Genomic DNA, 13,997 nt, shown 5'->3' on the forward strand with positions numbered 1-13,997 from the left:
AACAAATAATTTCACAATTTGTATATAAATACAAAAAACCTCGAATAGCCAAAGCAATCTTGAGAAAGAAGAATGGAACTGGAGGAATCAACCTGCCTGACTTTAGGCTCTACTACAAAGCCACAGTCATCCAGACAGTATGGTACTGCCACAAAGACAGAAATATAGATCAATGGAACAAAATAGAAAGCCCAGAGATAAATCCATGCACCTATGGACACCTTATCTTTGACAAAGGAGGCAAGAATATACAATGGAGAAGACAATCTTTTTAACAAGTGGTACTGGGAAAACTGGTCAACCATTTGTAAAAGAATGAAACTAGAACACTTTCTAACACCATACACAAAATTAAACTCAAAATGGATTAAAAATCGAAATGTCAGACCTAAAACTATAAAACTCCTAGAGGAGAACATAGGCAAAACACTCTCTGACATACATCACAGCAGGATCCTCTATGACCCAGCTCCCAGAATATTAGAAATAAAAGCAAAAATAAACAAATGGGACCTAATTAAACTTAAAAGCTTCTGCACAAGAAAGGAAACTATAAGCAAGGTGAAAAGACAGCCTTCAGAATGGGAGAAAATAATAGCAAATGAAGCAACTGACAAACAACTGATCTCAAAAATATACAAGCTACTCCTGCAGCTTAATTCCAGAAAAATTAACGACCCAATCAAAAAATGGGCCAAAGAAATAAATAGACATTTCTCCAAAGAAGACATGCAGATGGCTAACAAACACATGAAAAGATGCTCAACATCACTCATTATCAGAGAAATGCAAATCAAAACCACAATGAGGTACCATTTCACACCAGTCAGAATGGCTGTGATCCAAAAGTCTACAAGCAATAAGTGCTGGAGACGGTGTGGAGAAAAGGAAACCTTCTTACACTGTTGGTGGGAATGCAGACTAGTACAGCCACTATGGAGAACAGTGTGGAGATTCTTTTAAAAATTGCAAATAGAACTGCCTTATGACCCAGCAATCCCACTGCTTGGCAAACACACCGAGGAAACCAGAATTGAAAGAGACATGTGTACCCCAATGTTCATTGCAGCACTGTTTATAATAACTAGGACATGGAAGCAACCTATATTTCCATCAGCAGATGAATAGATAAGAAAGCTGTAGTACATATACACAATGGAGTATTACTCAGCCATTAAAAACAATACATTTGAATCAGTTCTAATGAGGTGGATGAAACTGGAGCCTATTATACAGAGTGAAGTAAGCCAGAAAGAAAAACACCAATACAGTGTACTAAAGCATATATATTGAATTTAGAAAGATGGTAATGATAGCCCTGTATATGAGACAGCAAAAGAGACACAGATGTATAGAACATTATTTTGGACTCTGTGGGAGAGGGAGAGGGTGGGATGATTTGGGAGAATGGCATTGAAACATGCATAATATCATATATGAAATGAATCGCCAGTCCAGGTTTGATTCATGATACTGGATGCTTGGGACTGGTGCACTGGGATGACCCATAGGGATGGTACAGAGAGGGAGGAGGGAGAGGGGTTCAGTATGGGGAACACGTGTATACATGTGGTGGATTCATGTTGATGTATGACAAAACCAATATAATATTGTAAAGTAATTAACCTCCAATTAAAATAAATAAATTTATATTTAAAAAATAAATATTTTTAAATCAACACATACATCAAATCTCTTATAAAAGGATTATTAATACTGCATGACAATTATCTTATTACAACTAAGCAAAGAAATTAAGGAGATTATGTAAACAACATCATTGAAGTAAAGGACTTAGATAAAAATAATTTATATTTTTTAACAATTATTTTTATTTGACTATTTTAGTAACCTGGAAAGAGTGACCCAGATGAAAGAAAAAAAGCTATGGCTTAAATCCTTGGGTGATTCAATTAGTTTTTCCCTATATGCAGTCACAGAATTTACCATGACCTATCAGCCATTTTATAATTATCTCCTCTTGTTCACTTTCAGCTGGAACAATAGTAATCTGTTCCCAGAAATAGAAAAATATTCCCAAATGGCTGGTCATTAGTATCATCATCATACTCTTATGTGTAAGGGGATAGTTTACAGAAATAAGAGGAATTATAAGGTTTCACTATGTCACTGACCTATCCAAACACAATGGCTCCTTTAAGAATCCCATTTGGATGAAGGAGAGAACTCTCCTTAAAGATAATCAGAAAGCAAACCACTTGGTTTTCTATTGATTTCAGATAAATCAACTGAAATCAGGTTTTTTCCTACTGAATTTTGGCATATCAGCTTCCTGTAGAAGAAGTTGATTAAATAATAAGGAGAAAGTAATAAGAAGAGAGAAATCATATAATGTTCAAAGCTGTAAAGAGGTCTTCTGCAAGGTCGTTTAAACTCAGGTGAAATTCCAGTTGGGTCTCTTTTGTTCTATTTACCATAATGCTGGGAATTGAACTTGGCAGTTAGGAGCCCTTTTGCCTTCTGAACAATTGCGGCTGGAATCCATTCCTCACACAGAAAATAGAAAATATCTTCGATGCACGTAATTCAAGTCTGGAAATGGTTTCAATGCTAAACAATTGTTTTTGAAAGGACCCTGTGTTCCAAATAACTGCAATTTAACTGTGCATTCAGTGCTCAGCTATAGCAATAAATTGTAGATATTTCAGTTTTACTTCAAATGTCATTATTTGGCCCAATTTTATTCACATTCACTGCAGTTTTAACAGTCTACATGATTCCTGTTCATGGATTAATGAGAGCTTATTCTTATTCCCCAAGAGAATGCTGTGTTGAGTTTATAAAGCTGTTTTTCAAAGCAAAGGGAAATGATAAGATCTTTCAAATGCATATATGAATCACCTCAATTGTAATTGCAGCTTCAAAACTGAAAATCAGATATCTCATTTCAGCTTAGCATGTGTACAGTTAATGCTGGCCAGCGATCTTTTCAAGAGACCTGCTGCTAAATCACATCAGTCGTGTCCGACTCTGTGCGACCCCATAGACGGAAGCCCACCAAACTCCTCTGTCCCTGGGATTCTCCAGGCAAGAACATGGGAGTGGGTTGCCATTTCCTTCTCCAATGCATAAAACTGAAAAGTGAAAGTGAAGTCGCTCAGTCGTGTCCGACTCTTAGCGACCCCATGGACTGTAGCCCACCAGGCTCCTCCGTCCATGGGATTTCCCAGGCAAGAGTACTGGAGTGGGGTGCCATAGCCTTGGTGTGGTATTTATTATGTATATTGTTATATCTGTAGAAAATCAACCTGTCCTTCTGGAGCTAATACAAAAATTAAATATTAAATTCAGGCTGTATTAAGAGGGCTTTTTCAGTTTTGCTTGCCATCTTTTGCCTAACAGTGTTGCATATTCAGCCCTGCACATTTTCAGCAGATTACCATGTATTTTATGAGTGAGATTAAACAAACAAACAAAAAGAATGTTTTAAAAAATCTTACTTCCACCAGTCTATATTATATAGTCAGAAGAAAGAAGAGGATATTGCTGTCCTATTAACTACGGAAATATGACCTACAATCCATTTTGAAACTTCTGAGAAAAAGTGTGATATTCCCCAGCCATTCAAGAATGGTGGTTTCCTAGGGGGAGAGTGAAAATACTAATTTTTTCATATATATGTGGTTTATATATGGATTTTCATTTTTCTTGTATATATGGTATTTATTTTGGGAATAATACAGTTGTGTGTGTGTGTCTGTGTGTGTTTTTCCTTTAAAAGCAATAGTGTGCAGAAGTTAAGAGTTTAGTTTCTAAATGTGAATATTTTGTGCCACATTCATCTGCTGCCCACTAGCTATGTAAGCTTGGGGTTGTTGTTCAGTTGCTAAATTGTATTTGAGTCTTTGCAACCCCATGGGCTGAAGAACGCCAGGCTTCCTTTTCCTTCTCTATTTCCCAGAATTTGCTCAAACTCATGTCCATTGAGTCGGTGATGCTGTCCAACCATCTCACCCTCTGTCATCCCCTTCTCTTCCTGCTCTCAATCTTTCCCAGCATCAGTATCTTTTCCAATAAGTCTGCTCTTCTCATCAGAAGGCCAAAGTATTGGAGCTTCAGCTTCAGCATCAGTCCTTCCAATGAATATTCAGGGTTCATTTCCTTTAGGATTAACTGGTTTGATCTCCTTGCTGTCCAAGGGACTCTCAAGAGTCCTCTCCACACAGCAGTTTGAAAGCATCAATTCTTCAGCACTCAGGCGTCTTTATTGTCCAACACTCACATCTGTTCATGACTACTGGAAAAAACACAGGTTTGACTATAGGGACCTTTGTTGGCAACATGATTTCTCTGCTTTTCTAATATGTTGTCTAAGTTTGTTATAGGTTTTCTTCCAAGAGCAAGCATCTTTTAATTTCATGGCTTCAATCACCATCCAGAGTAATTTTGGAGCTCAAGAAAATAAAGTGGTTTACTCTTTTCACTTTTTCCCCATCTATTTGCCATGAAATGATAGGACCAGTGCCATGATCTTAGTTTTTTGAATGTTGAGTTTTAAGCCAGCTTTTTCTCTCTCCTGTTTGACCTTCACCTAGAGGCTCCTTAGTTCCTCTTCAGTTTTAGGGTGGTATCATTTGCGTATCTGAGGTTGCTGATATTTCTCCAGGCCATCTTGATTCCAGCTTAGAATTCATCCAGCCCAGCATTTCTTATGATGTACTCTGCATATAAGTTAAATAAGCAGTATGACAATAAACAGCCTTGATGTACTCCTTTCCCAGTTTTGAACCAGTCCCTTTCTCCATGTTCAGTTCTAACTGTTGCTTCTTGATCTGTATCCAGGTTTGTCAGGAGGCAGGTCTGGTGATCTGGTGTTCCCATCTCCTAAAAAATATTCCGCAGTTTGTTGTGATCCACACAAAGGCTTTAGCATAGTCAATGAAGTAGATATTTTTCTGGAATTCTCTTTTTCTATGATCCAACAGATGTTGGTGATTTGATCTCTGGTTCCTCTGCCTTTTCTATATCTAGCTTTTACATCTGGAGGTTCTTGGTTCACATAGTGTTGAACCCTAGTTTGAAGGATTTTGAGCATTACCTGACACGTGAAATAAGCATTATTGTATAGTAGTTTGAATATTTCTTGATATTGCTCTACTTGGGATTGGTATAGAATACAATAAGTAAAGTTGCAGTTTATGAATGCTGTTATTACCTTAGCTCTATGTACGGGGGGGGGGGGGACAAACAAACAAACAAACAAACAAAAAAAAAACTGAGCATAGAGCATTTGTTCAGTTCAGTTCAATTCAGTCGCTCAGTCATGTCCGACTCTTTGCGACCCCATGAATTGGAGTACGCCAGGCCTCCCTGTCCATCACCAACTCCCAGAGTTCACTCGAACTCATGTCCATCATGTCTGTGATGCCATCCAGCCATCTCATCTTCTGTCGTCCCCTTGTCCTCCTGCCCCCAATCCCTCCCAGCATCAGAGTCTTTTCCAGTGACTCAACTCATTGCATGAGGTGGCCAAAGTACTGGACTTTCAGCTTTAGCATCAGTCCTTTCAAAGAACACCCAGGACTAATCTCCTTTAGAATGGACTGGTTGGATGTCCTTGCAGTCCATGGGACTCTCAAGAGTCTTCTCCAACACCACAGTTTAAAAGCATCAATTCTTCGGCTTTCAGCTTTCTTCACAGTCCAACTTTCACATCCATACATGACCACTGGAAAAACCATAGCCTTGACTAGACGGACCTATGTTGGCAAAGTAATGTCTCTGCTTTTGAATATGTTATCTAGATTGGTCATAACTTTCCTTCGAAGGAGTAAGTGTCTTTTAATTTCATGGCTGCAATCACCATCTGCAGTGATTTTGGAGCCCAGAAAAATAAAGTCTGACACTGTTTCCACTGTTTCCCCATCTATTTCTCATGAAGTGATGGGACCAGATGCCATGATCTTTGTTTTCTGAATGTTGAGCTTTAAGCCAACTGTTTCACTCTCCTCTTTCACTTTCATCAAGAGGCTTTTTAGTTCCTCTTCATTTTCTGCCATAAGGTTGGTGTCATCTGCATATTTGAGGTGATTGATAATACTCCCAGCAATCTTGATTCCAGCTTGTGCTTCTTCCAGCCCAGCATTTCTCATGATCCATTTGTTATCTAAGATCAAACAGCTGGCAATTGATGGAACTGTAGATGAAACTATTATTAGAGGAAATCCTACATTGTCTCCTCCAATGCCCTAATTTTTACTTGATGACTCAGATGGTAAAGATCTGCCTACAATACAGGAGACCTGGTTTTGATCCCTGGGTCAGGAACATCCCCTGGAAAAGGGAATGGCTACCCACTCCAGTAATCTTGCCTGGAGAATTCAATGAACAGAACAGCCTGGTGTGCTACAGTCCATGGAGTCACAAAGGGTTAGACAAAACTGAGTGACTAAAATTCTTACTTCAAATGATTTTAACACAAATCATACCTTGATGATTCCATTGCTCCTGGAAGAAAATAGTATTTGTCATTTAATTCTTCCCCTTGGTCTGGATGAAGATGATGCAATTAATCTGAAGAATTTTATTAACCCATTTCCTCCAATGTCTCCCTCAATTCGTTACAAATTGAATCTCTTTTACCTGTTACTTGTAATGCTTCATAAATATTTTACTTTTGTTTACAATGTTCTATGAATGCCTTAAGTTCAATTGTGATAAATGTGTATAAAGTGGGATAAAATTTGGTAATTTTCACGTGCTAAATAATTCACACATACCATTATTGTTTTAGCAGAAGCTTCAAATGGAACTAAAAATACTTAGAGCCACTTTGAACATGGAAACTGTCTTTTTCCTATAAGAATCAGTAGGATTTTTAATGAAAGTCTTTTTTATTTGGGGAAAAATGTGTTTGTAATGTGTTCTGATTAAGTTGACATATTGAAACTCTGTGAATACAGCATACTTAGAAAATATTAAAAAAAATTACTTTCAAGTGAGTGTAGAGGACCCATGTAGAATACACCTGTTCAGCATCTTATTAGCTATAAATATGCTGAGGTTTTAATTTCACAGATTCAAGGCAACAAGATGACTATCATTGAGACAGTCTTTTCCCTAAAGCAGTCAATTTAAGTAAAATGAATGCTGTCTGCTCTGTTGAAACCTTATTTAATTAGGTGTCAGTAAACTTGAACAATAGGATGTATGGTTGAATTACAATTACATATGTTGTACAGGCATAAATAATGACTACACATTTTTTTTTCTTTTAAGTCAAACTCTGTGGCAGTATTTGTATGAGCACATGCATGATTCTGTGATGAACGAGACTAAAGTACATAAGTTACACCTTCTGTGATTCAATGTTTTAAGGTTAAGTTTGAAAAAAGAAATCATCTTCTAATTTCAAATGACTAAAAGAGGTAAATTTTCTTTTAAGTTCCTTCTCACAAATTTTTCCAGAATTTGAAGGAATTTATAGAAATTTTATCAAAAACAAAACAAAATACCCAAAATGAAAACAAGTTATTAATATAAAATGGCCCATAGATTAGTTACAATTTGCCTATAATCTGTTTTAACTAAACCATTTCCCACACAATGAATTTTACACATAATGTCAAGTCAGAATAAGTCTGCTTCCATTTAAACTTTAATTTCCCCAATATTACTAGTTTAGGTGAATTGTTACTGAAGTTAAATTTCAGGAGAAATTTGGCTTCAACCTAGTTTAGTTTCATCATAAGAAATCAATACCTCTTAAATGCTAGTGGCACATAAGAATCACCTGAGACCATTCTAAATATAGTATTTGTTGGCCTTCATCTTCAGATACTAACTTAATTATTCTAGAAGTATTCTGGGATAAGAATTAAAAAAAAAAAAAAAACTTTTCAAAACAGTAATTCTAATGTGCAGCCATAGTCTACTATGGTGAATCTCAGATTTTAGCAGGCATCAGAATCACCTGGAGGGCTTGTTCAGCCACAAATTGCTGGGCTCCATCCCCAGAGTTTCTGTTTTCCCTAAGTCTGAATAGGTTAGAATATTTACATTTATAATAGGATGGTGAGCCTGCTGGTCTAAGCAGTATACTTTGAGAACTAGGTATGTAGATAGATAAGTTAGAGTAAACTCAGTTCAGTTCAGTTCAGTTCATTTCAGTCGCTCAGTCCTGTCTGACTCTTTGCAACCCCATGAATTGCAGCACATCAGGCCTCCCTGTCCATCACCAACTCCTGGAGTTCCCCCAAACTCATGTCCATTGAGTCTGTGATGCCATCCAGCCATCTCATCCTCTATTGTCCCCTTCTCCTGCCCCCAATCCCTCCCAGCATCAGAGTCTTTTCCGATGAGTCAACTCTTCTGTCTCAAATAATTTAGAGTGTGATAAATTTTCTGAGGGGTCAACAAATCACAGCTCAACACTGGGTGCTTGTTTTTGTAAATAACATTTTACTGAGTCATAGTTACAACCATTCATTTGCATACTATGTTTATTTTCACTGTTTCAAGGACAGAGTTGAGTAATTGCATAGCAGCCATGTATCCCACAAGCCTAAAATATTTATTCTGTGGCCTTTTTTAGAAAAGAGTTTGCTAATTGTTATTCTAAGTTATCATAAATGATAATGTAAATGGAAAAACAGCAATAGTCATAAAACAATAAAAAACAAACAACAACAAAAAAAAACACAGTAATTTTTAAGATAAAACAGTATGTCTGAGCTTCAGCCCTTTATAGCTTGCTGCCTTTTTGTCCATCGTTTAGTGGAGGTGTCAAAGAAGGCTGAAACTCAACATGTGACATACTAAACCTATTGTCTTCCTCTCCATAAATTTAGTTCAAACTCTTCCTACAAATAGCACCATCACCCAGGTAGTTAATGCAATCCGGAATCCAAAGACTCAATCTTGGCAACTTGCTCTCCCTCACCATCTAGTTTTGTGTTAGGGATTTTTATCCATTTTTCTCCACCATCAAATAGAGGTTCTCATTACCTCTATTCTGGACTACAAAAATATCTTATTAACTAAACTTTTTGCACTCACCCTGGCTGCACTCCAATCCATTTTTCACCCTGTAACCAGTGGAAGCTTCCCTCATCATAAATTGAAAATCTTTACTTAAAATCCTTTCCATGACCTGCAGGCCTATAGTATTATTGGGCCCTCCTTCATTCTTCAGTCTTCCTACAGCATGCTTTCTGTTGTCTTGACATGCCAACCTACCTTCAGTTCTTTTTTTTTTCATCCCCTTTCTCTTACCAGAGGTTTTTGCACATGCTATTTCCTGCTTGAGATATTTTATTTATCCTGTTCATCTAAGTAACTCTTATCCTTTCTTTAAATACTAACTCCAATCTGATTTTCTCTGGGAAGCTTTCTCTGATTTTGGTGATTACTATAACTCTACTGTAAGACTCATATATTAATTTACCTTTACTTTTAGCTCTTGCAACAGTCCATAGGGTCACAAAGAGTTGGACACAACTGAAGCGACTTAGCACAACCATGTTAGCCCCTGCAACAATTACACTTTTAGATCCGTTCAAATAGTTGTTTGACATATCTATCTCCTGAGTTAAACTATAATCTTAAAGAAAGGGGAAAATATGTGCTTTGTATTATTTCCCAACATTGTATCTAGTACCAGCAAGTGTGTGATACATAGTATCTGTTTCAAATAAAATGGATCAGTGGGTAAACATATGCCAAAACTTATTTATGCTTACATATGTACAAATTGATTTCCCCAATTAAATGTCATGTAGTCAAACTGGTTCAAAATAAATAGGCAAAAAAGGAAAATTGAAGGGGAAAATAGCAAATTCAATTTGCCATAAAAGCATGTAGGCAATCATTTAAAATTTTACTTACAAGGCTTATTTTTAACAAAACATTTTAAATATAAGAAAATACTTGTTATTTTAAATGAATAAAGCAGAAAGCAAAATCTTTACATGAAAAGTGTAGAAGTATACAGATATGGCTAGAAAGAAGTAAAATAAAATGATAGCCAAAATTGTCTTTTTTTTAATTTATTTTTAATTTTGGAAAAGTAACTTTGCAATGTTAGTGTTTGCTTCTGTCATACAACAATACAAATTGGCCATAATTATGCATGTGTCACCTCCCTCTTGAGCCTCCCTCCTCTTCCCCCATATCAGTTGCCTTTGAGCTGTCATTTACACTACAACAGGGATGATTATTGTGGATATTATGCTAAGTGAAATAAGCTGGTTGCAAAAGGAAATACTGTATGAGTCTACTTATATGAGATAACCTCAAGTTCATAAAGACAGAAAATAGAACGGTGGTCACCTGGGTCTGGGGGGTGGAGGCAGGAAAGAAGGATCTGTTAATTAGTAGAGGCTTCAGTTTTACAAGAATTCTAGAGGTGATTGTAAAACAATCTGAATGTACTTAACAATACTGAATGGTACACTTAAAAATGATTAAGATGGTAAATTTTACATTACATATATTTTATCTCAGTTTTTAAAAGTTGTATTTTGATGATAGAATTACTATTTTATTTGTCTTCAAACATGAAACAGTTTATCTCTCTTTTAGCATAAGAAAAAGTATCTATTATTATTTTTTTTTTTAAAGAACAAAGATGCAAAGGCAGGGGCCATATCTGAGATATATGTGTGTTCTTAATTACTAGCAAGAGCTTTAAAAGTTGCAGGAATACAGTATATATTTGTTGAATAAAGGATGTGTAGCTAGATAATAAAGGTATGATTATCAAGTGGTTAGAAGGGCAAGTGAAATTCCCTCTAGGTTTGTCCTAGAGCTATCGTTTAAAAGTATGTAGTTGTAAAGATAAATTTCTTTGACCATGTATTTCTCTCTGATTTAGAGAGTTATCCCTAAAGAAATGCCCTAGATAGAAATGATCATCTCTGTTGATACTTCCTCAGAATGAAGACTTGGGAGAGCATTCTTAGTCCTGGACTTTAAATTTGCAAATATTACTGCGTCAACTAAAAGATATGTTTCAAATATAAAGCTCACATGGAGTCAAGTTGATTCTAGATAACTGAAAGATAATACATAATTCCAGGGAAATATATATATATATATATATATATATATATTATTTCATATCGGACATATTTTTAAATGTGTCAGAATACTAGACCACAGTCCAAAAAAGTAAGTTCCGAAATGCACCATTCTTTGATATAGAAATTTACTCCTTGATGAAACACAAATGTAAAACCAGTATTTAAATTCATCTCTACCAAAATGTGTTTGCTAGAACACTGTCATCCTTGTACATGTAAAAGAAATGGAAAGTAGTTAATTTTTGAAAAGGAAAGTCTTTTAATGGAACGCTTTTAAACCTAAGAAGAAAGGGGGGAGGGGTTTAAATTATGGAATGAATTTCCAGTTCACTGAGAAATGTTTTAAAAATTAAATGTCATACCCCTAAAATAGCAAATTACTTTGTGCAGTATGGAGGCTGTACAGTTCAGTTCAATGGAAATAGATGATTGTAGCATCACCTTCTTTCTTTTTATGGGAAAATACTATGTAGGACATGTACATTGTTAACTTGAGCTGAAAGTGCCAGAAACTACTTTTCTGGATTCAAGGAAAGTCATCATATATTGCTAAAAACTACAGTAAGAGGGTGAGTAAATTGAAGGATCAACTTATGAACTAGAAGTGAATTTCAACAGAAACAGAACAATTTGTAGTTTTAATTAGTGAGAGCCAGGTATCAAAAATAAAATAGTATTTCAAGTCTGTGTATTATACACAGCAAATGTGGACTATGGAGAAAAATTATATGACAAAAAATAAAACTGTTTAGATAAATAGTTCATTTTGAAGTTGACCAGTAGAAATTGAGGGAGACAGGCAGAAGGTAGTAAGCAAGTCTCTCAGGTTATTCTGAAGACTCCATTGGGATCTCTAAAGATTTCTTCTCCCCTCGGTGCTATGGGGCTCTGGGTAGTTGTCAAGTCCCCACATATGTTTTCTTGTCTGACACTTTGCGACCCCATGGCCTATACAGTCCATGGAATTCTCTAGGCCAGAATACTGGAATGGGTAGCCTTTCCCTTCTCCAGGAGATCTTCCCAAACTAGGCATCAAACCCAGTTCTCCCCATTGCTGGCAGATTCTTTACCAGCTGAGCCACAAGGGAAGCCCCGCGTGTGTTTTAACCTCATTTTAACCTCTTTGATAAGAGAATTAGGGAATGACCCCATCTTTGTCAATTTCTTCATTAACTGAGCTTTTATACTGTTCAAGGAACTAGTTATTGAGCTTGTCTCCAGGATAATCATTGACAGTGGAGAAGGGAGACATAAAGACAACTAATTGCAATACTGATATTCATGATTATAGGCTTCCCAGGTGGCGCTAGTGGTAAAGAACCTGCCTGCCAATGCAAGAGACCTAAAGGTGGGAATTCTATCCCTGGTCCGGAAGATTCCCTGGAAGAGGGCATGGCAAACCATTCCAGTATTCTTGCTGGAGAATCCCATGGACAGAGGAGCCTGATAGGCTACAATCTATAGAGTCGCAAAGAGTCAGACACGACTGAAGTGACTTAGCACTTAGGGCACATTCCTGTTATACACAGCTGTTGCACCAGCAGAAATTAAGCCAATAAGCTAATGTGTCTTCACTTTTCTTGTGAAGAATGCAACTGTTTCCTCAGGTAAAGGTCAATGAGAGTTTAACATTGGATTGGGTTGGCCAAAAAGTATGTTCAGGTTTGTTCCTTAACATTTTCCAGAAAAACTAGAAAAAACTTTTTGCCCAACCCAATATAAGAAATATAGACAGAGTTTGGAAAGTGCTTATATTGAAGAGCTTATTTAACATCCTTAAACTCTTGTGTTTATAAGATTTAATTAATGTGATTTATAATTAATATGAAAAATTCTTGAGCTATTAAATTGTTGTATTATACAGATTTGGGTCTTCTTTGGATAGTCTTTCAGAGAACTGGGTATAGCAATAAAGTAATTCAATTTCAGCTCAGTTTTCAAAGTGCCTGTTTTATGTACACTTTGAAAAGAAAAAAGAATCACAATTGCAAATGAACTTAATATTTCTTGTTTGTACTATTCATTGAAAGTATGGTTTGCTTACAGTTTGTCATATTACAAGTGGAACATAAATGCTCACTACATGCTTGCTGAATTAATGTAGAAATTGGTGAAGTTGAGGTAAAGAGAAAAGTTTTTCATATGGAAATGGCCAGTAAATATAGTTTATATCTTAATGAAACATTTTGAGACAGATTATTTTGTTAAGAAACAATTAATGAGGTTGAGCTATATCTATATCAACCAATGAGGTTGATCTGTATTCAAACTAAAGTAGATAGCAATGTAACACTGAGGACAAAGCAAATAGTGCTTACCACACTGAGGGTTGCTGCTAATTCTAAGAAAACATCCAACCCCTTCTTCAACAGTAGCACTCTAGCAGCAACTGTTAAATATGTGATTAGATTACCCTCCCTGCGATCTTGGCTTGCAGACGTCTAAATAGTAGTAATAAAATAATCATGAACTTGAAATTCCATCCAGTCATTCCATTTGACCATAATAATGTACTACGGAAGTTGATTGTGTGTGGTGACAATGAAATGCTAAGAATTACAGTCAAACCTGTGTTTATTGGAATGGAATGTGGAGGAAATCAGCTGGTTGTTGGAAAAGTGGAGTTCAAATGGAAATCACAATAGTAGTGCTGACGGCATGCCCATAGCTAAAATCCATGTTTAGTTTGAAGCATTATAGTCTGGGGTTCCATTTCTAATCAGTTTCTAATTGCCCTTGTTCTTTCTCATTTCTTTTTAATACACATTTTCCTTACATTCATCATCTGAAATCAAAGGATTGCTTGCACCTTGAAGATTTTGAACAGAAGTTTTAAAATGTATTAAAATGCATTTTCAGATATTCTCTTTTGTATGTGACAATTTTTCCCGTTTAACCTAGTTTCCAGATTAGGGAACTCTAGATTGACAGTTGGGAAGTCTTTTGTTTGTGTTT

This window comes from Capra hircus, chromosome 11, assembly GCF_001704415.2.
Source record: "Capra hircus breed San Clemente chromosome 11, ASM170441v1, whole genome shotgun sequence".
In the NCBI taxonomy this organism is placed as follows: domain Eukaryota; kingdom Metazoa; phylum Chordata; class Mammalia; order Artiodactyla; family Bovidae; genus Capra; species Capra hircus.